Source organism: Myotis nattereri (assembly GCF_964212035.1).
Source record: "Myotis nattereri genome assembly, chromosome: 1".
Lineage (NCBI taxonomy): Eukaryota > Metazoa > Chordata > Mammalia > Chiroptera > Vespertilionidae > Myotis > Myotis nattereri.
In genome coordinates this window covers 174,212,436-174,237,890 of record NC_138075.1, presented here as the reverse complement: position 1 = coordinate 174,237,890, position 25,455 = coordinate 174,212,436, and positions in this window count along the sequence as shown.

Sequence of the window (25,455 nt, the reverse complement as noted above, 5' to 3'; positions counted from 1 at the left end):
CCTTGGTTGCGGGCACATCCCCAGTAGGGAGTGTGCAGGAGGCAGCTGATCGATGTTTCTCTCTCATCAATGTTTCTAACTCTCTATCCCTCTCCCTTCCTCTCTGTAAAAAATCAATAAAATATATTTAAAAAAAGAGAATTCATTCACTTATGGATATGAAATAATTCTAATTCATGTAACTAATTAATAAAGAGTATCCTATATAATAAAGAGGTAATATGAAAATTAACCCTCATGCCCTCACAAGATGGCTGCCTATGACCAGGCTGGCAGGAGGTTTAGTGAGGGACAACCAAATGACTGAACAAGCAGGTTACGTGGGGCGACCAGGCCGGCAGGGGGGTTAGTGAGGGATGATCAAATGACTGAACAAGCAGGCTGTGTGGGGCGACCAGGCCGGCAGGAGGGTTAGTGAGGGATGATCAAACGACTGAACAAGCAGGTTACGTGGGGCGACCAGGCTGTCAGGGGGGCCATGAGGGGAGACCAGGCTGGCAGGGAGGGGGGCAGTTGGGGGTGACCAGGCCAGCAGGGGTGGCAATAAGAGGTGACCAGGCCAGCGAGAGGGGGGCAGTTAGGAGTGACCAGGCCAGCAGGGAGGGGGTAGTTGGGGCAACCTGGCCGGCAGCAGGAGGAAGTTAGGGGCAACCAGGCTGGCAGGGGGGGCAGTTAAGGGTGACCAGGCAGGCAGGCAGGCAGGTGAGCGATTAGGAGCCAGCGGTCCAGGATTTTGAGAGGGATGTCCGACTGCTGATCCTGAGGATCAGGCCTAAACCGGCAATCGGACATCCCCCAAGGAGTCCCAGATTAGAGGGTGCAGGCTGGGCTGAGGGGACCCCCCCCCCCCCTGTGCACAAATTTCATGCACCAGGCCTCTAGTAATATATAAGACAACACACAGAGTCCCCCAAAAAGGTCCAAAAATAAAACCTTCTCACTTTTTCCTTCATTCTTTTGTGCAACATTCTGACTGGCAGAAAGGAAAGGGTTTTTTCTTTTAAGCATTCACTTGAGAATTGATGGGTTTACCCTTTCCCCCCTCCCAGGGAATAAAAGATAACTAGCCTTATATCCACTAGTGACAAAGTCTCTTCAACTGTACTCAAATGAAGAAATCACTGGTCTAATTCCCTATCTTGTCTCCCTCTGGTCAAATTTGAAGGTTTCCAAATGATTTTATTAACCTTTCTCCACCCAAATATCCACCGGGAGTACTTTCCAACTCACTCTCTGAACACGTGAGCCTTTCAAACAGGCCCCTTTCCTCTTTCTCTATCAATAGTCATTCCCCCCCAGCTCTTAACAAAACTTCCAAATGACAAGCTGAATATGGTTTATATACTCACAATATATTAGCAAGTCACAAAACATTCATTTACCCACAAAACTTGCCTCCTGGCTATTCCAGTACTGCTCTCTACTGACTATATTTATGCAACAGGTAATAGCATTATCTGCCCTTTCTTAAAGATTTATTCACTCATTCAAGAAGCATTAATTGAATTACTTGTCTCATGATTCCATGAGTAAGAACTTCTGTAACAATAATATCTACAGCCTCCCTCTCTACCTCCTCACTCTATCGCCCTGAGGAATAAACTCACATACATGGCTTTGTGAGGCAATTTCATATTTGGATATGTAAATCAAACTTCTCTACTATTGTTAAGAAAAAATAGAGGTGCCCTAGCCAGTTTTGCTCAGTGGATAGAACATCATCAGCTTGTGGACTTAAGGGCCCTGAGTTTGATTCCAGTCAAGGGTTTGTACCTCGGTTGCAGGCTGGATTCCTATGCAGGAGGCAACCAATTGATGTGTCTCTCTCACATTGGTATTTCTTTCTCTGGTCTCTCTTCATCCACTCCCTCTAAAAATCAACAGAAAAAATATCCTTGGGTGAGGAGTAACAAAAAAATAAAATAAAAATTTTCTCATACTGTTGAGCATCAAAAGAAAAAAACAGAGGCGCTAGCCATTAACAAAACCCTGTCTTTAAAAAATAAGATAAAATTGCCTACTCATCAGGACTATATCATCTTGTTGTTAAGAGTCCTTGCTGGAAAGGAAGCAGTTGGGAACCTAAATTAGAAGCTGGAGAGGACATTCACACCTAGTCACAGGGCCTGGGCACACTCTATGTGTAAGGTAAAAAAAAAAAAAAATAGGACACTTCTCACCTGCTGTGAAGAAAAAATAAAAATACTTGTAAGTGCTTGAAAAAATATAGAACAAAATTATAAGGAATCAGCATAAACACCAACCTACAAAGAGCTTTTAAAAGTCTACGCATTAAAGTGACATACCTTCCTACTGTGAAATATAGATCATTAACTGACACCCAACATGTTTACCTTACATACCGCTTACCCTACACCAGTGATGGCGAACCTATGACACGCGTGTCAGAGGTGACACGTGAACTCATTTTTTTGGGTTGATTTTTCTTTGTTAAATGGCATTTAAATATATAAAATAAATATCAAAAACATAAGTCTTTGTTTTACTATGGTTGCAAATATCAAAAAATTTCTATATGTGACACAGCACCAGAGTTAAGTTAGGGGTTTTCAAAATGCTGACACGCCAAGCTCAAAAGGTTCGCCATCGAGACGAGCACTGCTTCTTCTTACGGAAAGGTTGGACATCCCCTAAAGGTGTGGTTTGCAGTTCGGGTTGGAGGGAGGACCGAGCTCGCGCGCGCGGAGCGGAATCTGCGCCCCACAGAGTCTGCAGCCGTTGGGACCAGTGTGACCCGCGAGTGGGGAAGGGGCCCCACAGGGCTGCTGGCAGAAGGGAACGCGAAAAATGAGCCCATAGCTGGACTGGATGTAAAGGAGCAGCCTTGGACTTTGCCAATCTGCTGGCTGCTTGGTGCCAGGGGCGAGTGAGCGCGCGGAGACTGCGCGCGGAGACTGTGCGCAGACCTGGAAGGTGGAGGCTTGCGAATTCGCACAACTATCAGGCTCTTGTTACAGTTCCCCTTAGATCCGTGCATTTGATTATTAAACCCAGCGCATGGGATTCCCCAGTTGGGGTCATTCGCAGAGCCTGTAGGGGAAAGTTCTTTTTGGGGAGCCTGGGAAACAGCGGACAGTGGCAAGGAACCAGCTCTGGGCAGTGGTCTTTCCCGAATCAGTTCCAAATACCATAAAGGACAAAACCCTACTGATAGAGAGGACTTAGAGCCTCGGTGGTAAATCCAGACACACTGCCACCCAGAGGCAGAGCCACGAACTGTCTCTTTTGCGATCACAAATAAAGGCAGTCTGGTAAAAAAATACAACCTGCCTTAAATTCAGGTCTGTGGTTTACTGCACGGAGGGACAGTGTATCGCAGGGAAGTTCAACACTCCCCTGAATGCCTGGCAGGACTGAGGCGTGCCAAAAAGAAGAGTGGAAGATCTGAAGCACCTTCACTTCCGAATATTTTTATATATATATTTTTTAATTCTTTTTTCACCATTTCATTAAGAACCTATTTTATTTATTTATTTTTTTTTCATCACCTGATTTTACCTTTTTAATTACTACATTTTTTTAACCAGTATTATTGCTATCCTTTTACCATTTTTTCAAGGGTCATTTTATTTTTTATTATTTTTTTTCATTTTTCTTTATTTTATTTTGGGATTAGTGTTCTACACTCTATTTTCATCGTTCCTATAGCATCATTTCTCTCTATCTCACATTTACCCTTAAGCCAAAACTCTCTTCCTCACTTTTCCCCTTTTGTTGTCCTGTTTCTCTTACCCTATTCCTGCTTTGGATTTTACCTATTCCTTCTTTCTACCCACTGTCTAAATTTCACCCTACTTATATATCTAATTTCCAATCCCTCGCTCTCCCCATACAAATAGCCTCTTCCCCACCTCTATTTCATTCTCTTAATTTTTTGTTTTTGTTTTTGTTGTTGTTGTTTTTTTTTTTTTTTTTGGTCTTTTTGTGTGTGTTTTTTCTCTCCCTTTTCCCAATCTCATTTCGGCACTCCTTTTTGTTTTTTATTTTTCTCTCTAATATTTTTCTCTTTTTTCTTCTTTATCCCCTAATTCTCTTCGCTCGGGGGGGTCACCTTTATTTGGGGTTATTAATATCGTGAATGCATTTAGTTCGGTGCCTTGTACGTTGTGCCTTGTTGTGTTGTATTTTGTGCCTTTGAATCAGCACAACAGAGAGAGATCTACATAACCAAACACCTTGAGAAGAGAAATCATGGTGAAACAAAGAACCAACCCAAATATGAAAGAAAAACAGGCATCATCAGAAAAGGAAGTAAACGAAATAGAGGCAATGGAGGCAAGCAACCTGTCAGAGAAAGAATTCAGAGTAATGGTCATAAGGTGGATGAAAAGAATGGAAGACCAATTCAACAATATGTGTAGGAACCAAGAGGAAATGAAGAAGAACCAAGAGGAAATGAAGAGAAACCAAGAAGAAATGAAAAACGACATCACTGCCATAAAGAACTCAATAGAAAGCTTCAACAGTAGACTAGAAGAAGCAGAGGACCGTATCAGCGAGCTAGAAGACAAGGTAGAAAAAAATACCCAAACAGAACAGCTTCTAGAAAAAAAAATTAAAAAGCAGGAAGAGAGCCTAAGAGAACTCTGAGACAATGCTAAACGAAACAACATCCGAATAATAGGGGTGCCAGAAGGAGAGGAAACTGAGCAAGGAATAGAAAACCTGTTTGAAAAAATAGTACCAGAAAATTTCCCTGATATAGGGAGGAAAAAACTCACACAAATCCAAGAAGCTCACAGAGTCCCAAACAAAATGAACCCGAAAAGACCGACACCAAGGCACATAATAATTAAATTGGCAAACACCAACGACAAAGCAAGAATCTTAAAAGCAGCCAGAGAGAGACAGAAAGTTACCTACAAAGGATCCCCCATCAGACTAGCGACCGATTTCTCAACAGAAACACATCAGGCAAGAAGGGAATGGAATGAAATATACAAAGTCATGCAAAGGAAGGGTCTGAATCCAAGAATACTATACCCAGCGAGGCTATCAATCAAAATTGAGGGTCAAATCAGGAGCTTCACAGACAAAAATGGTCTACGGGAGTTTATTACAACCAAACCAGCAATGCAAGAAATGCTAAAGGGTCTGCTGTAAATAGAAAAAACAGGAAACAAAGAAGGAACGCAGCGGTAAAGAACAAAAATGGTGACTAACAAGTTTCTATCAATAATAACTTTAAATGTAAATGGATGAAATTCCCCAGTCAAAAGGCATAGGGTAAATGAGTGAATAAGAAAACATGACCCATATATCTGCTGTCTACAGGAAACCCACCTCAGAAAAAAAGACGCACACAGACTGATGGTGAAGGGATGGAAAAAGGTTTTTCAGGCCAATGGAAGTGAAAAAAAAGCCGGGGTAGCAATACTTATATCTGACAAATTAGATCTCAAAGTGAAGGACATAAAAAGAGATCAAGAAGGCCACTTCATAATACTAAAGGGAGCAGTCCAACAAGAAGAAATAACTCTGGTAAATATATATGCACCCAATATAGGAGCACCCAAATACGTAAGAAATCTTCTGGAGAAGATCAAGGGAGAGATTGACAGCAATACAATCATAGTAGGGGACCTTAACACCCCATTATCGCCACTGGACAAATCCTCTAAACAGAAACTCAGCAAAGAAACATCAATCCTAAATGACTCACTAGATCAGATGGAATTAATTGACATCTTCAGAACATTTCACCCCAAAGCCACAGAATATACATTCTCCTCAGGTGCACATTTGTCATCTTCAAAGATAGACCATATATTGGGTCACAGACAAAGTCTCTTCAAATTCAAGAAAATTGAAATCATATCAAGTATCTTCTCAGACCACAAAGGCATAAAACTGGAAATCAACTACAACAAAAACAATCCAAAAAAATCAAACACATGGAGACTAAATAGCATGCTATTAAACAACGACTGGGTCACCAGTGAGATCAAAGAAGAAATAAAAAACATCATGGCAACGAATGACAATGAAAACACAACAATCCAAAACCTATGGGACACAGCAAAAGCAGTCTTGAGAGGGAAGTTCATAGCTCTACAAGCCTACTGCAAGAAACAAGAAACAATGAGAATAAATGACCTAACTCTACAACTCGAAGAATTAGAAAGAGAGCAACAAAAAAAGCCCACTGTAAGCAGAAGGAAGGAAATAACAAAGATCAGAGTGGAGATAAACGACATAGAGACCAAAAAAACAATACAAAAGATCAACAAAACCAAGAGCTGGTTCTTTGAAAGGATAAACAAGATTGATACACCTCTAGCCAGGCTCACCAAGAAACAAAGAGAGAGGACCCAAATAAACAAAATCAGAAATGAAAGAGGAGAAATAACAACAGACCCCATAGAAATACAAAGGATTGTTAGAAAATACTATGAACAAGTCTACTCCAACACACTAGACAACCTGGAGGAAATGGACATATTCCTAGATAAATACAACCTTCCAAAACTTAACCAGGAAGAATCTAAAAATCTCAATAGGCCAATAACTATGGAGGAAATCGAAGCAGTAATCAAAAAGCTTCCAGCAAACAAAAGCCCGGGGCCAGATGGCTTCACAGGGGAGTTTTACCAAACATTCAAGGAAGACCTAAAACCTATCCTCCTCAGACTATGTCGAAAGATCCAAGAGGAAGGAACACTTCCCAGCTCATTCTATGAAGCCAACATCACCCTAATCCCAAAACCAGATAAAGACAATACAATGAAAGAGAATTATAGGCCAATATCCCTCATGAACATAGATGCCAAAATCCTCAACAAAATCCTAGCAAATCGGATCCAGCAGTACATCAAAAAGATCATACACCATGACCAAGTAGGATTTATCCCAGGGATGCAAGGATGGTACAATATCCGCAAATCAATAAACGTGATACATCACATAAACAAATTGAGAGAAAAAAACCACATAGTCATATCAATTGATGCGGAAAAAGCATTTGACAAAATCCAACACCCTTTCTTGATAAAAACTCTCAGCAAGATAGGAATTGAGGGATCATACCTCAACATAATAAAAGCCATATATGACAAACCCACAGCCAACATCATAATCAATGGGCAAAAACTAAAACCATTCCCCCTAAAAACAGGAACAAGACAGGGATGCCCCCTCTCACCACTTCTGTTCAACATAGTACTGGAAGTACTAGCCATTGCGATCAGACACGAAGAAGAAATAAAAGGCATCCAGATTGGAAAAGAAGAAGTAAAACTGTCCTTATTTGCAGATGACATGATACTGTACATACAGAACCCTAAAGACTCCATCAAAAAATTATTAGACTTAATAAATGAATTCGGCAATGTAGCAGGATACAAAATTAATGCTAAGAAATCCATGGCATTTCTTTACACCAATAGTGAACTTACAGAAAGTGAAACTACAGAAGCAATCCCATTTACCATTGCACCAAAAAAATTAAAATACCTAGGAATAAACTTAACTAAGGAGGTAAAAGACTTATATGCTGAAAACTACAGGACACTGAAAAAAGAGATAGAGGAAGACATAAACAGATGGAAGAATATACCGTGTTCATGGACTGGTAGAATCAACATCATCAAAATGTCCATACTACCCAAAGCAATTTATAGATTCAATGCAATCCCCATTAAATTACCAACGGCATATTTCACAAATCTAGAACGAACGTTCCAAAAATTCATCTGGAATAAAAAAAGACCCCGAATAGCTGCAGCAATCCTGAGAAAACACAAAGTAGGTGGGATCTCAATACCAGATATCAAACTGTATTACAAAGCCACTGTTCTTAAAACAGCTTGGTACTGGCACAAGAACAGACATATAGATCAATGGAATAGAATAGAGACCCCAGAAATCGACCCAAACCACTATGCCCAATTAATATTCGACAAAGGAGGCAAGAGCATACAATGGAGTCAAGACAGTCTTTTCAATAAATGGTGTTGGGAAAATTGGACAGATACATGCAAAAGGATGAAACTAGATCACCAACTCACACCATACACACAAATAAACTCAAAATGGATAAAAGACTTAAACATAAGATGGGAAACCATAAAAATACTAGAGGAATCCACAGGCAGCGAAATCGCAAACATATGCCGAAGAAATTTCTTCTCTGATAATGCTCCTAGGGCAATGGAAACTAAAGAGAAAATAAACAAATGGGACTACATCAAAATAAAAAGCTTTTGCACAGCAAAGGAAACCATCAAAAAAACAACAAGAAGACCCACTACATGGGAGAACATATTTACCAATGATACCACCGATAAGGGTTTAATTTCCAGCATATACAGGGATCTCATGATACTTAACAAAAGGAAGATAAACAATCCAATAAAAAAATGAGCAACGGACCTAGATAGACACTTTTCGAAAGAGGACATACAGAAGGCAGAAAGACATATGAAAACCTGCTCAAAGTCACTAATTATACGAGAGATGCAAATCAAAACGACAATGCGTTATCATCTCACACCTGTCAGAATGGCTATCATCAACAAATCAACAAACAACAAGTGTTGGAGAGGATGTGGAGAAAAAGGAACCCTTCTGCACTGCTGGTGGGAATGTAGACTGGTGCAGCCACTGTGGAGAACAGTATGGAGCTACCTCAGAAGACTAAAAATGGAACTCCCATTTGACCCTGTGATCCCACTCCTAGGAATATATCCCAAGAAACCAGTAACGCCAATTAGAAAGGATATATGCACCCCTATGTTCATAGCAGCACAATTCACCATAGCTAAGATTTGGAAACAGCCTAAGTGCCCATCAGCAGATGAGTGGATTAGAAAACTGTGGTACATATACACAATGGAATACTATGCTGCGGTAAAAAAAAAAAGGAACTCTTGCCTTTTGCAACAGCATGGATGGAACTGGAGAGCATTATGCTAAGTGAAATAAGCCAGTCAGAGAAAGATAAATACCACATGATCTCACTCATTTGTGGATTATAGAGAACAACATAGACTGATGAAAAAGGACAGACCCAAAGACTGAGAAACAGCGATCAGGCTATCAATCCCCAGAAGGAAAGTAGGGGAGGGCGGGGGTAAGGGGAAGAGATCAACAGAAGGACTTGTATACTTGTATATAAGCCAAACCAATGGACATGGACAACGGGGGGATGGGAGCATGAGTTTGTGTGTGGGGGGGAGGTTGGGGATTAAAGAGGGGGATGAGGACACATTTGTAATACCTTAACTAATAATAATTTTTAAAAAAAAGAGTTTTTAAGCAAAAAAAAAAAAAAAAAAAAAGGTTCGCCATCACTGTAGGGCCTACACACTGATACCTTACACGCTTCAGGTTAGGGCCAGTCTTACCAGATAATAAGGCCTGAGGGGAAAGAATCCCCATATCGAGGCCCTGCTGACTCTCCCTGTTACGCCAATCTGCCCTGACAAAGCCCAAGGTTAGGAAGCCCTCTTTCCTCATGACGTTCTCTTCAGGACCAAGTGTCCACTGATAACACGGTTGCTGTCTGTGGTTTATGAAAATACAGTTTTATAGGCTGTCGTGCTCGGCCGGAGATTTCACAATGGTTATAAAAGGAGCGTGATGTGTGTTTTAGTCCGTCCTCTCTCTCCTCCTTCAATACCCTTCCAGGGACAGCCGGGCCACCGCCCACCCCACTGGCAAGCCTCCTGTTCTGCTTCTCTCTCGGGTTCTCTGGCTTGTTTTCTCCGCGTGGCTTGGTAATGAACATGCGGCCTGTCCCAGCTCTCCATTTCCTTCCCCTGTATCCTGCGCTCTCTTCAGCCTCTGGTTAGCAGATGCGGAGGGATAGGACTAACATTCGGGGCCTTGCTGTGGAGTGGAAGGAGGCAGAGTTGATATTTAGCCCCTTTGGTTTTAAGCTGCTCAGGCTAGCACAGCTTATGCAAAGGAGTTCTTGGTGGGGTCATCGCCAGCTCACTGGAATTATTCTCTGGAGATATACACACACAGGTGGGAAAAGACTATATATTTTCTACTATTTTACTCATGCATTTTTATTCAGGATCTTGTAAAGAAGATTGCTAGTGAGAGGTTGGACGCAGTTATTCCTGGATCCCAGACCTAACATGACCAAAATGCCATCTTAGCCTGGGGGAGGGGAGGTGCGGGGTGGAGGGGGTCAATGGGGATAAAAACAGGACATCTATAATACTTACAACAATAAAGATAAGGTTGTATTAATGCCATCTTAATCACAACCCAGAGTTTGTACATCCTTTGAAAATAGCTATCCCGCCTGCTTACGTATTTCCAAAAATAACTTCACAACATGACTTCTTTCATTTCAGACAGCAAATGTTATTAGAAATTGTTCCTTCTAGAAGGTTGAAATTACCTCCACTTTCTTTTCTTTTCTCTTAACTTGTAAAGTTTTGACCATTCTGTCTTAAAATTCAGTTTGTTCCAAGTTTCCTGCAAATAAGTTAATCCTGGCAAGAAATGAGGATCTAAGGAAGCAGATTTATATCAGTTTGTTAGAAAAATATTCTCTCTCTGGATGCTTGAAGTAGTCTGCCCTAGATTCTTTCTTTTTTTTTAACATGTATTTATTGATTTCAAAGAGGAAGGGAGAGGGGGAGAGAGAGAGAGAAACATCAATGATGAGAGAGAATCTTCGATGGGCTGCCTCCTGCATGCCCTCTACTGGGGATTGAGCCGGAAACCCAGGCATGCACCCTTAACTGGAATCAAACCCAGGATCCTTCATGCGCAGGCCGATGCTCTGTCCAATGAGCCAAGCCAGCTAGGGCTCTCCTGGATTCTGAGTCCTGTAGCCATCCCTAGACAAATGGCATTGGGCCAAGAGAGACTGCGAAAGGGAGACCTGGGCTGGTGCAGAAGCTGGGACTTATTTCCTGTGATGGCTCTACTTCCTTCATCTTCAGCTTCAGTAAAGATGTGTTACAAATTACAGTCTTATCTTGAATCATTAACGAGTCTACAAACTCAGTGAAGGCAAGGACCATGGTCTTGTCTTTTATTTCATGTGTTTGTTTTTTCTTTGCTTACCTTTTTATCATCGCTGCCAACCCTCCCCCCCTTCCCGCCCCCCCCCCCGCACCCCTGCCAAACTTAGTATATATTAGGCACTTAATAACTATCTGTTGAATGGATGATGAAATGCATAGGTGAAAGTGGTCTAGGGTTATCTTGGGTTTGCAAGGAGAAATAATTAACTTAAAATCTGCAGAGAGTCCTGGCTTGTTTCAGGTTCGCACCGGGGAGCAGGGAGGTCCAATCTTGTGTGTATGTGGGTAGAGAGAAGGAATATTACATCAGAAGGGAGCAGTGATGAAGGTCTGACAGGATGGCAGCTTCCCGGGCCTGCGTGGACAGTGTGTTTGGAGCAAGAACCCAGGGAGACATGATGTAGGAAAGCAACCCTCAGCCTCCTTGGAATAAGCAGGGGAGCCACTCTCCACTCGTGCGACGCTCAGGGTCAGGGTCAGAAGTCTTAGGCCTTATTATCTGGCAAGACCATTAGGGAGGGGTGTCTACCTGAGAAGTCTTAAACCCTGGAGGTAAGTGGACTGTGGACATCAGGGTCAGTCAATGCCTTAGTCTCTGCCACTTCTCCAACCTCTAACTACTCTTACTTTAAAATGCCTGACGCATTTCAGGCATCGATAACTGATTGTGAAATGTTTGCTTATTTACCCTTAAATTGATCTTGATTCTCTCTCAAGGAACTGGGTTATTTAAGCTTATTCCATGGTTTCTTCCCTAAGAAGTTTGACCTCTAGTCTAAGATCCCCTTTGATTTAGATAAGAATTAAGGTCCAGAGAAAATGAACCCAGTTTCTTTTTGGTTCAACACATGAAGGCGCACTTTGGACTTAGACTTCTCAGAGCTGCTCTTACAACTTTAGGGTGCATCTCCAATACAAAATGAAGTCTAAAATGAACTTGGCTTGGGTTGAGGAGGGTAAAGAGAATTGTTTTAGTGATCCATAAAATAATGGTGTTTCATGATAAAGGCACTGTAACCAAATGTTTTATGTCTTTAATATTTTATTATGGAGAATTTTACATATACCCAACAACCATAAACCCATGGCCATTTCTGTCCTACCCACACACCTCCATCCATCTCCTCCCCTGAAGCAAATCTCAGAGATTGTGGCTTCATTTATAAATACTTTAGTGTAAATCTCTAAAAGGTAATAATTTGTCTTTAAATATAATTAGAATACCATTATTACACCTAAAACTAATTACTTAATAATATTAAACATAGCCCTGGCCAGTGTGGCTCAGTTGGTTGACCTTCATCCCATGCACTGAAAGGTCGCTGGTTCAAATCCTAGTCAAGGGCACATACCCTTGGTTTCAGGTTCGGTCCCTGGTCGGAGTTCATATGGGAGGCAACTGATCTCTCTCACAACGATGTTTCTCTCCCTCTTCCTTTCTCTCCCTCTAAAATCAATAAAAACATTTTTAAAATAATAAAATCAAACATATAGTATCAACTATTTAATTGTCTCCTAAATCTTAAAAATGGGTTTTTTCGCCATGCTTATTTTTATTTCCAAATAAAAGCCAGATACAGTAAATAATTGTTGTCTTTTAGGTGTCTTCTAATTTTCAGATTTCACTTTCATCTCTCTTTTTTTCCTCTTGTAATTTATTTGTTGATGAATCATGCTTTTATGCCCTGCAGAATTTCTCAGAGTTTGACTGATTACATCTCCTCAGTGTATTCTAACCTGTTCTTCTGTCTTCTGGATTTCCTGTAAAGTTGTAGTTAGATCTAGAGGTTTGATCAGATTCAAGTTTATTTTTTTTTTGCAATGTACTAATTTCTACAAAATTATAGACAACATTTTAATCCATAAAGTAATCTGTTTTGGCCAAAAACTTATCAATAAATTATTTTTCCTAGATTTTTTAACAGAAGATATTGCATAAAGAATCAAAAATTTAAATTTATAATTGCACATAGAGCTGGAAAAGAAACATACACAGATATACACACCACATTCACCAAAATAAAAAAGAGAAAAGCTCAAGTAATAACAACAACAAAAAACGCAAATTATAGGAACAAAAATTTATATTAACATGAGTACCTAATAAATGCCAAAATCTGAGATTAATTCCATACTTTCCAACCCTTTTTAAAAAAACCTATTTTTGATTCAAAGAAATGAGCTTTATAGCCTTGGTTTTGAGTCCGTTTGCCTAAGCCACCACTAGAGGGAGGCCAAGATACATCTGAAAAACCCATGCTTAACAAGCAGGCCTCAAATCTGAAATTTAAATGTTAAGTTTTAACATATCAAAATTCAATTTTTAAAAGTATATATGTTGTGTTTTACAAGAGAGAATTCTACCAAAATAATTTTATATTTGAGATCTGCCTATAATGTATGGTTATGTATGTTCTTTGTGAAGTTTATGATGCAAAATGTGTCTCTGAAGACTTTCTTCACCCCAGCCCTTATAGCACATTGAAAGGTGAAAGAAGCTAAGTAAAAATTATTTCATGGTGGCTGAATTAATGGGATTTTTGTTGTTGTTTTTGTCTTTTTTATAGATTCTAAATACTCTTTAAGAATGCAATACTCTGCCCAGCCAGTTTGGCTCAGTTATTGAGTGTCGACCCATGAACAAAAAGGTCACCGGGTTCTATTCCCAGTCAGGGCACATGCCCAGGTTGCAGGCTTCATCGATCAAGTGCCTCTCTCCCTCTCCCTTCCTCTCTCTCTAAAATCAATCAAAACATATTTTTTAAAAGAGAATGCAATACTTCAACTCCCTTCCAAATTATAATTTTAAAACATTAAACTGTAAAATTGGCATAAAGAGCTTTAACAAACTTCTATTTTTCTAATGATGTTTAATTTATTGTGGGTGGGCAAGGAAGACATACCAAATTCTTTTCCTCCAAAAAATAAGTCATCACTCCTTTGCGAGAGAGCTAGCTACACACAGGCTTCATCGGCCTTGTGGATACTCCAGCTCTGCTTCCCATCCCGCAAATCGCTAGCTTAAATGTCAGAGCTAATTAATCTCTCCTTCTGCCACAAAATATGCACTCTTCTTATAATGCTTACACTTACCTTAACATAGCTTTTAAAGATTTATAATTCACTTTCACATGCTATTTCATTTATCCTCAGAACTTTATAACTGGAAAATATTGTTCCTACTTTAAGAGAAGCCAACGTTCCAAGCAGAGAAATTATTTTTGCAAAGTTCCACAGTGGCAATCTTTACAAACAAGACTCAAATCCAGAGCTCCTAAGTTCTAAAACTCAGGTAGTTTGCGGCTCTACTGACAATACCATTGCCAAGAGTTTCAGGTTCCCTGGGAATAGGTCTGTTTCCCTTTGTCTTACGTGGAGGATCGTTAAAGCAGCAGTGTGACACCTGTGTTTCCCATCTTAGTGGGCTTGGCAAGGGACTGCAGAGGCCTGCACTAAATAGCCAGTTTAACACCGAATGCAAGGCCGGTCCTCAGAGGACACAGCACAGACTGCACTACAATGGTTTAGGCTGTGGGAGCAGGCCCAGCACAGGGCATCCTGAGAGGCATACAGCAGGGACAGAGGCTGGGTTTTCTTCACGGCGATGACAAATGTGCCTTTTATCACTGATCATGAACAGCTCCACCAGATGATAGGGGCAGGGGGAATCTCAACCAGTCCAGGGCCAAGTGGTGTGCTGATACATTTTTAACAATCAGCTCTTCCTAAGAAGAGGAAAGAAGGCCCTGCTTGCAGCTTGACAAGTCCCATGGTATAAATACTCCCATCATGGCAAATTTTAATCTACCAATCATTATTGACTGTGGAACTGAGAAGTGACCAGCTCTGCACACCATTCCTCTGGCCCTACTCTGGCCCTCCTCTGTGCAACTATTAGGGGTAGGCCTGATGGGGGAAACCTCTTTTCCCCTATGGATTCTATGAGAATGGGTTTTCCATAAACACAACTGGATTCCTGGGCCATCCGTCCCTTCTCCCTGAGGGGTGAAAACTGATATATCTGATAGGTGTGTTAGGTAGAAGAAACTGTACTATGATTCCCTCCCTTTCTCTCTGAGATCTGATTGCCTGAAGAGGGTGTGCTCTCTGCTTTGACTGTTGTGATGAGATAAAAATGAATCACCTTGACCTGGTTGGTGTGACTAAATGGTTGGAGTATCAGCCTGTGCACCAGAGGGTGGCAGGTTCAAATCCCAGTCAAAGGCACATACCTGGGTTGTAGGTTTGATCCCTGGCCCTGGTCAGCACTTGTGGGAGGCACAAACAATCAATGTATCTCTCTCACATCGATGTTTCTCTCTCTCTCTCTCTCTCTTCCTCTTCTTCCCTCCCTCTCTTCCACTTGCTCTAAAAATTAATGGAAAAACTATCCCCAGGTGAAGATTAACAAAAACAAAACAAAAAATTAGTGACCTTAACACTAAAAAAGTCTCAATAAATTTAGAAGCCTGAAATCATATCAAGCATCTTTTCTAATCACAATGTTATAAAACTAGAAATCAATTACAATAAAAGAAACTGAAAAGCACACAAACATATGGAGGCTAAATAATATATTACTAAACAATAAATGAGTTAACAATGAGATCAAGGAAGAAATCAAAAGATACCTTGAAACAAATGAAAATGAAAACACAACCCAAAAATCTGTGGGAAACAGCCAAAGCATTTCTAAGAGGGAAATTCATAGTATTATAGGCCTATCTCAAGAAAGAAGGAAAATCACAAATGAACAACTTTACACTTAAAAGAACTTGAAAAAGAATAATAAACAAAGCCTAAAGTGAGTTTAAAAAAAAAACCCAAAAGAAACCCATAAAAGCCAGACCTGGTTCTTTAAAAAGATAAACAAGAGTGATAAACCTTCAACCAGACTCATCAAGAAAAAAAAATACATAAAATCAGAAATAAAAGAGAGGTAGCAACTGATACCACAAAGAAATACAAAGAATTATAAGAAAATATTATGAACAATCATATGCCAACAAATTGGAAAAATTTGAATGAAATGAATAAATTTCTAAGAACATATAAACAAAAACTGAATCAGGAAGAATCAGAAAATCTAAACAGACCAGTTACAACCAATGAAATTGGAGCAGTAACAAAAAAACAAAAACAAAAACCAACCAAACAAACAAAAAAACAACCCCCAACAAAGAAAAATCTTGGACAAAAATCAGAGCAGAAATAAACAAAATAGAAATGGCTTCACAAGTGAATTTTGACAAACATTCACAGATGAACTAACACCATCCTCTCAAATGACTCCAAAGAATTCAAGAGGAGGGTAAACTCCTAAGCTCATTTTATGAAAACAGCATTATCCTATTTTTAAAACCAGATAGACACTACAAAGAAAGAAATTATTGGCCCATATCCCTGATGAACACAGTTGCTAAAATACTCTATAAAATATTAGCAAACCAAATTCAGCAATACATTAAAAAGATCATACACCATGATAGGTGGAATTTATTCCTGGGATGCAAAGTTGTTATAATATCCACAAATCAATTAACATGATGCACCACAATAACAAAATTAAAGATAAAAATTATATGATCATATAAATAAATGCAGTAAAAGCATTTAAAATCCAGCACTCATTTATTTTTTTAAATTAAATCTTTATTGTTCAGATTATTACATTAGTTACTCCTTTTTCCCACCATAACTCCCCTCCGCCCAATTCCCACCCACTGTCCTTATCCATAGGTGCACGATTATTGTCCAATCTCTTCCCTCACCCCACACCCCTTCCCCCCCCCAAGAATAGTCCATTCCCTTTCTACGTCCCTGATTCTATTACAATCGCCAGTTCATACTGTTCATCAGATTATTTATTCCCTTGATTTTTATATTCATTTGTTAATAGATGTGTATTTGTTGTTCATAATTTGTATCTTTACCTTTTTCTTCTTCTTCCTCTTCTTAAAGGATACCTTTCAGCATTTCATATAATACTGGTTTGGTGGTGATGAACTCCTTTAGCTTTTTCTTATCTGTGAAGCTCTTTATCTGGCCTTCACTTCTGAATGATAGTTTTGCTGGATAAAGTAGTCTTGGTTGTAGGTTCTTGGTATTCATCACTTTGAATATTTCTTGCCACTCCCTTCTGGCCTGCAAAGTTTCTGTTGAGAAATCAGCTGACAGTCGCATGGGTACTCCCTTGTAGGTAACTGACTTTCTTTCTCTTGCTGCTTTTAGGATTCTCTCTTTGTCTTTTGCTCTTGGCATTTTAATTATGATGTGTCTTGGTGTGGTCCTCTTTGGATTCCTTTTGTTTGGGGTTCTCTGTGCTTCCTGGACTTGTAAGTCTATTTCTTTGACCAGGTAGGGGAAGTTTTCTGTCATTATTTCTTCACAGAGGTTTTCAATATCTTGTTCTCTCTCTTCTTCTGGCACCCCTATAATTCGGATGTTGGTACGCCTGAAGCTGTCCCAGAGGCTCCTTACACTATCTTCGTATTTTTGGATTCTTTTTTCATTTTGCTTTTCCGGTTGGGTGTTGTTTGTTTCTTTGTATTTCAAATCTTTGACTTTATTCTTGCGATCCTCTGGTCTGCTGTCGGGAGTCTGTATAATGTTCTTTATTTCAGTCAGTGTATGCTTAATTTCTAGTTGGTCCTTTATCACAACATCGAGGGTCTCATTAGATTTCTTGAGGATCTCACTACATTTATCGGCGGTCTCACCAGTCTTTTTGAGGGCCTTATTAAGTTTATTGGCGGCTTCTAGACAGTTCTTTAAAGACCTTAAAAGTGTGGTTTTGAACTCTATATCCAGCAGTTTGCTTTCCTCCAATTCTGTTGTTTGTGTCCTGTTTCTTTGTCTCGGCATTTTTTATGCTTCGCTGTGTCGATAGAGTTCCTTTCTGTGCTAAGTGTCCCAATTACCTGAGGTAGACACTGTTTGTGCACCCCCTTGTGGGCTTTGTGCACAGTCTTGTTGTAATTAAGCCTTGATTGTTGTAGTTATCACTGTGAGGAATTGACCTCCAGGCCAATTGGCTTTGAGAATCAGCTGTGTCTGCAGTGGGAGAACTTCTGTGCTGGAGACACCCCTCTGGGGCTAGACTTGCTTCAATGGGGCTTTGGTGCTCACTGAGTCTTCCCCCTGAGTGTGTCTTTTATGGTTCCACAGAGCTGCAAACTGGATGGTCCCACTCTGACCTCTGGGCTTCCTGGCTCCTGGATCTCTAGGGAGGTGCTAATCTAGCCTTTGCCTGAGGCTATCCAGCAAAAGTCTCCCTGCAGGGCTTGGGCGGGGCGGGTCCCATGGGATCAACAGGGCGGGGTTAGCAATTATGGCTGCTCTCAGTCTTGCCCTGAGAGGCTCTGCTTCTCAGTGTCCCAGTAATCGCTGCAAACCCCATGTAGAGAATGCTGCCCTAGGGTTCTGAGCGATGCCAGACAGTCCCTCTTCTCCCGTATGAGTCTGGGTCCCTAGAGACTCTCCCAGAGCTGGAGCTCAGAGTCCGAGACGCCCTCCCGATTGAAAACGACAACCGCGCCCTCAGCCGCCAGCCTGCTCTGCATGCACTCCGCACCTTAGTATTTTACTTCAGCACTGCACCTCCTCTGAGTCTCATTTATGTTTTACTCTTTCCTCCTAGTTGTAGAACTTCCACTCAGCCAGCCTTCCTGTGGTTCTGGATGATGTCCGTTCCGTCTTTTAGTTGTATTTTTGAAGTGGTTGTTCGAGGCAGCAAACTCCGGTATTTACCTATGCCACCATCTTGGTTTCTCCCAGCACTCATTTATGATAAAAACTCTCAGCAAAGTGGGAAGAGAGAGAACATACCTCAACATAATAAAGGCCATTTTTTACAAACCCAAAGCTAACATCATACTCAATGGGATAAAACTAAAAATGTTTCCCTTAAGATCAGGAACAAGACAGGGATATCTGCTTTCACTATTCTTACTCAATATAGTACTGGAAATCCTAGCCACAGCAATCAGACAAGAAAATAAATAAAATGGCGGTACCCACAGCCAATAAGGAGGGAATATGCTAATTGACTGCCCCGCCCTCAAAGATGGCGGTGCCCACAGTCACAAGATGACTGGCAGCGGAGGGCAGTTGTGGGTGATCAGGCCAACAGGGGAGGGCATTTAGGGGTGACCAGGCCAACAGGGGAGGGCAGTTGGGGGCGACCGGGCTGGCAAGGGAACAGTAACGCATCATTCAGGCTGGCAGGGGAGTGGTTAGGGAGTGATCAGGCTGGCAGGCAGAAGCAGTTAGGGGCAATCAGGCAGGCAGGCATGCAAATGGTTGGGAGCTAGCAGTCCCGGATTGTGAGAGGGATGTCCGACTGCTAAACCGGCAGTCAGACATCCTCCAAGGGGTCCCAGATTGGAGAGGGTCCAGGCTGGGCTGAGGGCCTCTAGTAAATAAATAAAAGCTCCCAAATTGGAAAGGAAGATAAAAACTGTCATTATTTGCAGATGACATGATATTGTATATAGATAAAGGAATTCAATAAAGTGGCAAATACAAAATTAATATCCTGAAATTTGTTGCATTTTTATACACCAATAATGAACTATCAGAAAAGGAAACTAAGAAAACAATCCCATTTACAATTGCCTCAAAAAAAAAAACAAAAAAAACCTAGGAATATATTTAACAAAGGAGTAAAAAACCTGCACTCAAAAAATATAACACTGAAAAAAGAAAGTGAAGAAGACACAAATAAATGGAAGCATATACCATGTTCATGGATTGAAAAATTAATACTATTAAAATGTCCATACTTCCCAAAACAATCTATAGTCAATGCAATTCCTATCAAAATACCAATGGCACATTTCACAGAACTAGTATAACCCCCAAAAAATTATATGGACCCACAAAAGCTCCCGAGCAGCCACAGCAATCTTAAGAAACAATAACAAAGTCGGAGCTATCACACTACCTATTATCACACTACACTACAAGGCCATAGTAATCAAAACAACTTTCCAGGTGTGTCCTTTCAGGGTTGTGGCCTCTGCTGATTGGTCAGTGCCAGGGCAGGGGGTCATTAGTCAGTTCAGCTGGTCCTGAGGTCAGCAATGAGGTTATCATGAAAATGCTGCAGTGAACAGGGGAATACAGATATCACTTCAAGATAGCAATTTTTTTCAGATGTTTGGGCCTGGAGCGGACATACAACTGAGGCCTAGATGTTGTCTTCAGAAAGGAAAGGTCAGGGGGTCTAAACCGCATGGCCAAAGGTCACCCTGGAGGCAAGGTCCTTATTTTCCCAGTTTTGCTGCCCTGGTGACCTTCTGTACCTGGCCTATGATCCTTGCTCTGTTCATGTCTGTCTAACGGCCTATTACAGCACTATCCTATGATCCAGCAATCCCACTTCTTGGTATATATCCAACAGGAAAAAGATCACTATCTTGATAGTGGTATCTGTACTCCCCTACTCACTGCAGCATTTACATGATAACCAAAACATGGAAACAACCCAAGTGTCCATTAATGAATAAAGAAAAAAATACACATACACACAATGGAATACTATTCAGCACCCCCCTACCTTTATTTTTTTAAATGAAATCCTGCCATTTGCAACAGCATGGATGGATATTTACTTTTTTCTAAGTAAAATAAGCCAGACAGAGAAAGACAAAGTGAAATAAGCTAGACAGCATGGTATCATTTATACCTGGAATCTTTAAAAAAAAGTCACCTCATAGAAATAGAAATAAAGAGTAAAATATTGATTGCCAAGGGCTGGAGGAGGTGCAGAAAATGGGGAGAAGCTGGGCTGGTAAAAGGGTACAGAAAGGTATAAACTTTCAGTTACAGTGGGGCCTTGACTTACAAGTGTCCCGACTAACGAGTTTTTCGAGATACGAGCCGTCTCTCGGCCGATTTTTTGCTTTGAGTTGCGAGCTAAAATTCGGGTTACGAGCCAGCTTCAGATACCCCACCGCTAGTTGGCGCAGCGAACGTCACAGTGAACGCCACAACATCAGCCCAGCATCACGTGTCTCACTCGTTCACTTTTGATTTGACATACGAGTAATTTGAGTTACAAGCTCCATCATGGAATGAATTAAACTCGTAAATCAAGGCCCCACTGTACAAGATTAATAAGTTCTGAGGATCTAATTGATAATGTGGTGAGGAGATAACACTGTAATGTATAATTTAAATCACTGCTGAATGTCCACATCCTTTTGCGATCAGAATTTTAAGTGAAATATTCCTTTCAGTAAAGTTAGCCACTCCCTATGCTTTCAAACTCCTCCCAGTCAGTGTCTGGGGAGTGTCTAGAAAGCGGGCCTCAGGATAACACCCAGACACACATACTCGCTGAGAGAAAACTGCAGACAGTTGCACGAAAGGAAAGTGGCCCTGTGTTCCAGTTATTTGAGGCAAACATTGAAGAGGAGATTTACCTGCCCTGGCTCTACCTATCTGCAACCAGCAGCTGCTGAGTTGTAAGCACACCAGGAACCTAGACTTAAGTTCATGACCAAACACAGGGTGGGGAGGAATGCAGCAAAAACACTTCCAAACAATTTTGCTGATGTACTTGTTGGTTCAGTTATTTCCCTGCCAGGGCCTCGCATACACACCCACAGGCGGTGCCTCCAGCACAAAAGGCAGTGGGAAGGTGTCAGTTGTTCAGTGGATATCAGCAAGACAGAAGGCCAAGCCACAGAATTCACTGTCAAAGAAGGACTTTGTTTTTGCTTTAATTTCAGTTTCTTGCTATAGCCAAGACCACTAATCACCTATCCAAATCTATTCTCTTCTTTTTTCTTAATAATAAAACTTTAATTTTGTGACAAGTAGTGGTGTATCCAGATAAATGAATACATTTACCAACCTCTCCTACAGTTAGGGATGATTGATGAATGGTAAGTGGGCCCGTAGAGAAAGTTCCTGAAGACAGACACGTAGAGCGTGCCTTTTTGCCCTTCCTGCTTCCTGCTTCGGGGTTGGGACATGTATGTGATGTCTGGAACCCTAACAACCATCTTAGACCCTAAGACAACCTTGGGGATGGAAACCACATGCCGTGGAAGGTATAGGAAAGAGAGGAAGCACCTGGGTCCTTGATGCCACATTAGAGGCCCCACATCACCCTAAATCTCTTTTCAGCCTTCCTTTATGAAATAAGTAAATAAAATGCTACCTTGCTGAATTCCTATCTGTGTTATGAACTGTTGAATAAAATTTACAACTGATATGCTGGCTATCTGGATCACCCAAATTACCTGATAATTGCTCAGTACCCACTGCATTTTGGGATATAGAAACAAAGCTTTAAACTAGCCATAACAGGGTAGTGACACATGGTGCAATATACAGATCTTGTAACATAGAAACCCACACCTGAAACCTATGTGTTCATGTTGACTAATGTCACCCTAATAGATCTATAATAATAAAAGCATAATATTCTCATTAGACTAACATCTTTCCAGAAGACCTTCCAGACAAAGCCAGGGCTGCGAGGAATGCCCGGGTCCTGGGTGTTTGCCAGTGGCCCGAGGGAAGGAAGGCCTACTCTTGCACGAATTTTGTGCATCGGGCCTCTAGTTTAATAATAAAAATAAGTAAATAAACGAGCCACAATAGTTATGGTGATTTGGTTCTCAAAGTAAAAATTAGGTCACACAATAAGCACACTTATGGGAGAAGCAGATAACTTGTTTGAAATCAGGGCTGTGCTACAACACCCAGATCATATGATTCTATATGAGTTAAGTTCAAGCACACTGCAGTAATCCTGACCTGATTTTCCACTTCATCAGGAAAAAGATATGTTTGTGTACTGAATGATACACACTGATGTAAGCAGGATCTTCTGTTTAATACTTCATCTCCAAAACACTTCACAAAGGGCTCTGGGCCTCCTGAAACTCCCATTCCCGCCCCCCCCCCCCATAAACTTTGGTTATTTTGTAGTAATTACACCTATGCTTCTCTGTGCACCCAGGAAGAAGCGTTATTGGCACATTAACCTATAGGAAAACTCAGTTCTATATATTTAATATTTGCCTCGACTGAGCCCTCTATATCTGCTTCCCCATAAAAGGATAATAACACTTACTTTCCTCCAAGGTGTGTTGTGATGTTTAATTAATGTTTATAAAGTATTTAGTAAGCTGCAGATGAAAGATGCTAGAGAAGCAAAAGTAATATCATTAGTCTGACTCATCAGTTACCCTTATTAAGTATGCAAAATGAAAGCCATGTTGCTACAACTAAAATAGTTATGAATACATATTAGGTCAAATATAAATTCCAGAACAACTTAAATCTGTAAACCATATCTTCAAAGCAAACACCTAAAGATTCTTATTATTAGAATCTTTCCGTAAAAAGTACTTGAAACCTCTTAACATCTAAAGTACAAACTAATTAGAAGGTGGGGATAATGATAAAAACATGAGATCTTTAGTAAACATCTGATGTTCTCTATACTTAAATATAAAGTTAAAGATTCAATCTGCAGTGATTTGGAACTCTACATAACTTGAAAAAGGCCTTTTATTCTTCAAAATTGAGCATTTATTTTATTCTAAATTTCATAGCTAATTTAAACAATAAATTGATAATCTTAAAAGTTTAGTTCAACTGATGTTTCTTGATTGAGGTGCATGCTATTTTATGCACAAGCCTTCAACAATTTTCAAGAAAACAACAATGTTTATATCATATTAAGTACATATTAAGATTCTATATTTCTGAAGCAATGAATCATTTGTACTGCATATTCTGCTCTGCCATATTGAAACTAAAATCTCATTTTATTGTGTGATATGGGGCTCTTTTTCAAGCTCCAACAGATCCCTTGCTGTGTAGCAGAAAGGGAATTAGGAAATAGAGAGAAACCTGCTCATTGAAGGACTCATTCTGCTATAGTTAGTTGGGGGTAAATCTACACTATTAACTCATAGCTCACCCTGGGTGTACAGTTACAAAGAACTAATAGTCTTAAGAGAGAACACACACACACACACACACACACACACACACACGTCAAATTTGTCTTCCAACTTCCAAACAATTTGGTCTATTTGGGACTTGTGATCTAGTCAGGGAAAGGAGACACACCCATTTCATCCCCCAAAAGCACAGTTAATATTCTCCTGAGTTGAAAGTGAAGACTATTTTTGGAATCAACCCCTTGCCCCCCGCCCCACCAAAAAAAAAAAAAAAAGACAAGTAGGTCATTGTCTTATAGAACCAAAGGAACTTTTAAAGGTCAACAGATTGAATTCCATCTTAATAGTCCAGATATGAAGTCATCCATGTGTTGGAAATCTGAAATTTTCTTCTACCTCCTTGATGAACACTTTCCTCACCTCCATTTCTTCTTTTTCCCCTCTAAATGTGTTGTGATCCATAGGTGTACAAGCTGCATGGCCCCAAAATAGCCACCAACCATCTTCCATTGCCACATCTGTTTTTAAGACATTAGGTGAATTAAAATGGGAAGGATCCCTATCCTGCACATGATGCAAAACCAGCGTCTCCTACCTTGTCCTTATACCTTCATGAATTATAAAGGAGCTTATATTACTCTGAGTCACTTCCTCAGATTTCTTGCCTCTATTGAATTCTCAAGTGTCATCTCTTGTGTTTCCTTAGCTTGACTCTGTACTGACTCAACATGGAATACACCCCAAAACATTAATTTCCCCAAAACACTAATCTCATTAAGACCTAATCACACTATAGCTATGATCACACATCTTTACTGAAGTTTCAATGAGAACATGAGGTAAGAGGATGTGCTATATGAGAGCACAGCATAGCAAAAGATTTAAAATTAAATTCCGTATTTCTGCTTTTCTAAGACAGTTTTCCCAAATTAATGTTTTGAGAATTTTTATATATCGTACAATCAGCCTGTATATTTGCTGTATTGTCATACTTTCTCCTGGCAAGCTTTTATCAAAATGATAATATATCACATTATCCATAGTAGCCTACAATTAAAGAGATTTCATTAAAAGCATCTGTGTACTTAAAAGTCCAAAGCCATACCCACAATCAGGAGCTTTTCATCTCCTTTGGGATCCTAGCTCCTGCCCCTCTACTACTCCAACATCCATTCGACCCCCTCCCATTTTTTTCTATCTCTCAATTTTTCTCAGTTCCTGGACTTCTTCACACGCTTCCTCCAGACTGTTCCTCAAACCTCATCAGCCTTCTTTTTTATTTATCTTTATATCACCCGTAAGCCACCCTCAGAATGCTCTGAGTTTTATTTTCCGTTCATTAAGGTGAATGTGGCCCATTAAGGTGAATAACTAAGCAAAAAAATGTTCTTTTTGAGGAATTTCCTTGATAGCTTTTTATTTGGCCATTTTTGTTTTGTGGTTTTTTTTCAATATAAAATAATTTAATTGAGATTTAATTGACATATAACATTGTGTAAATTTAAGGTGTCTAACAT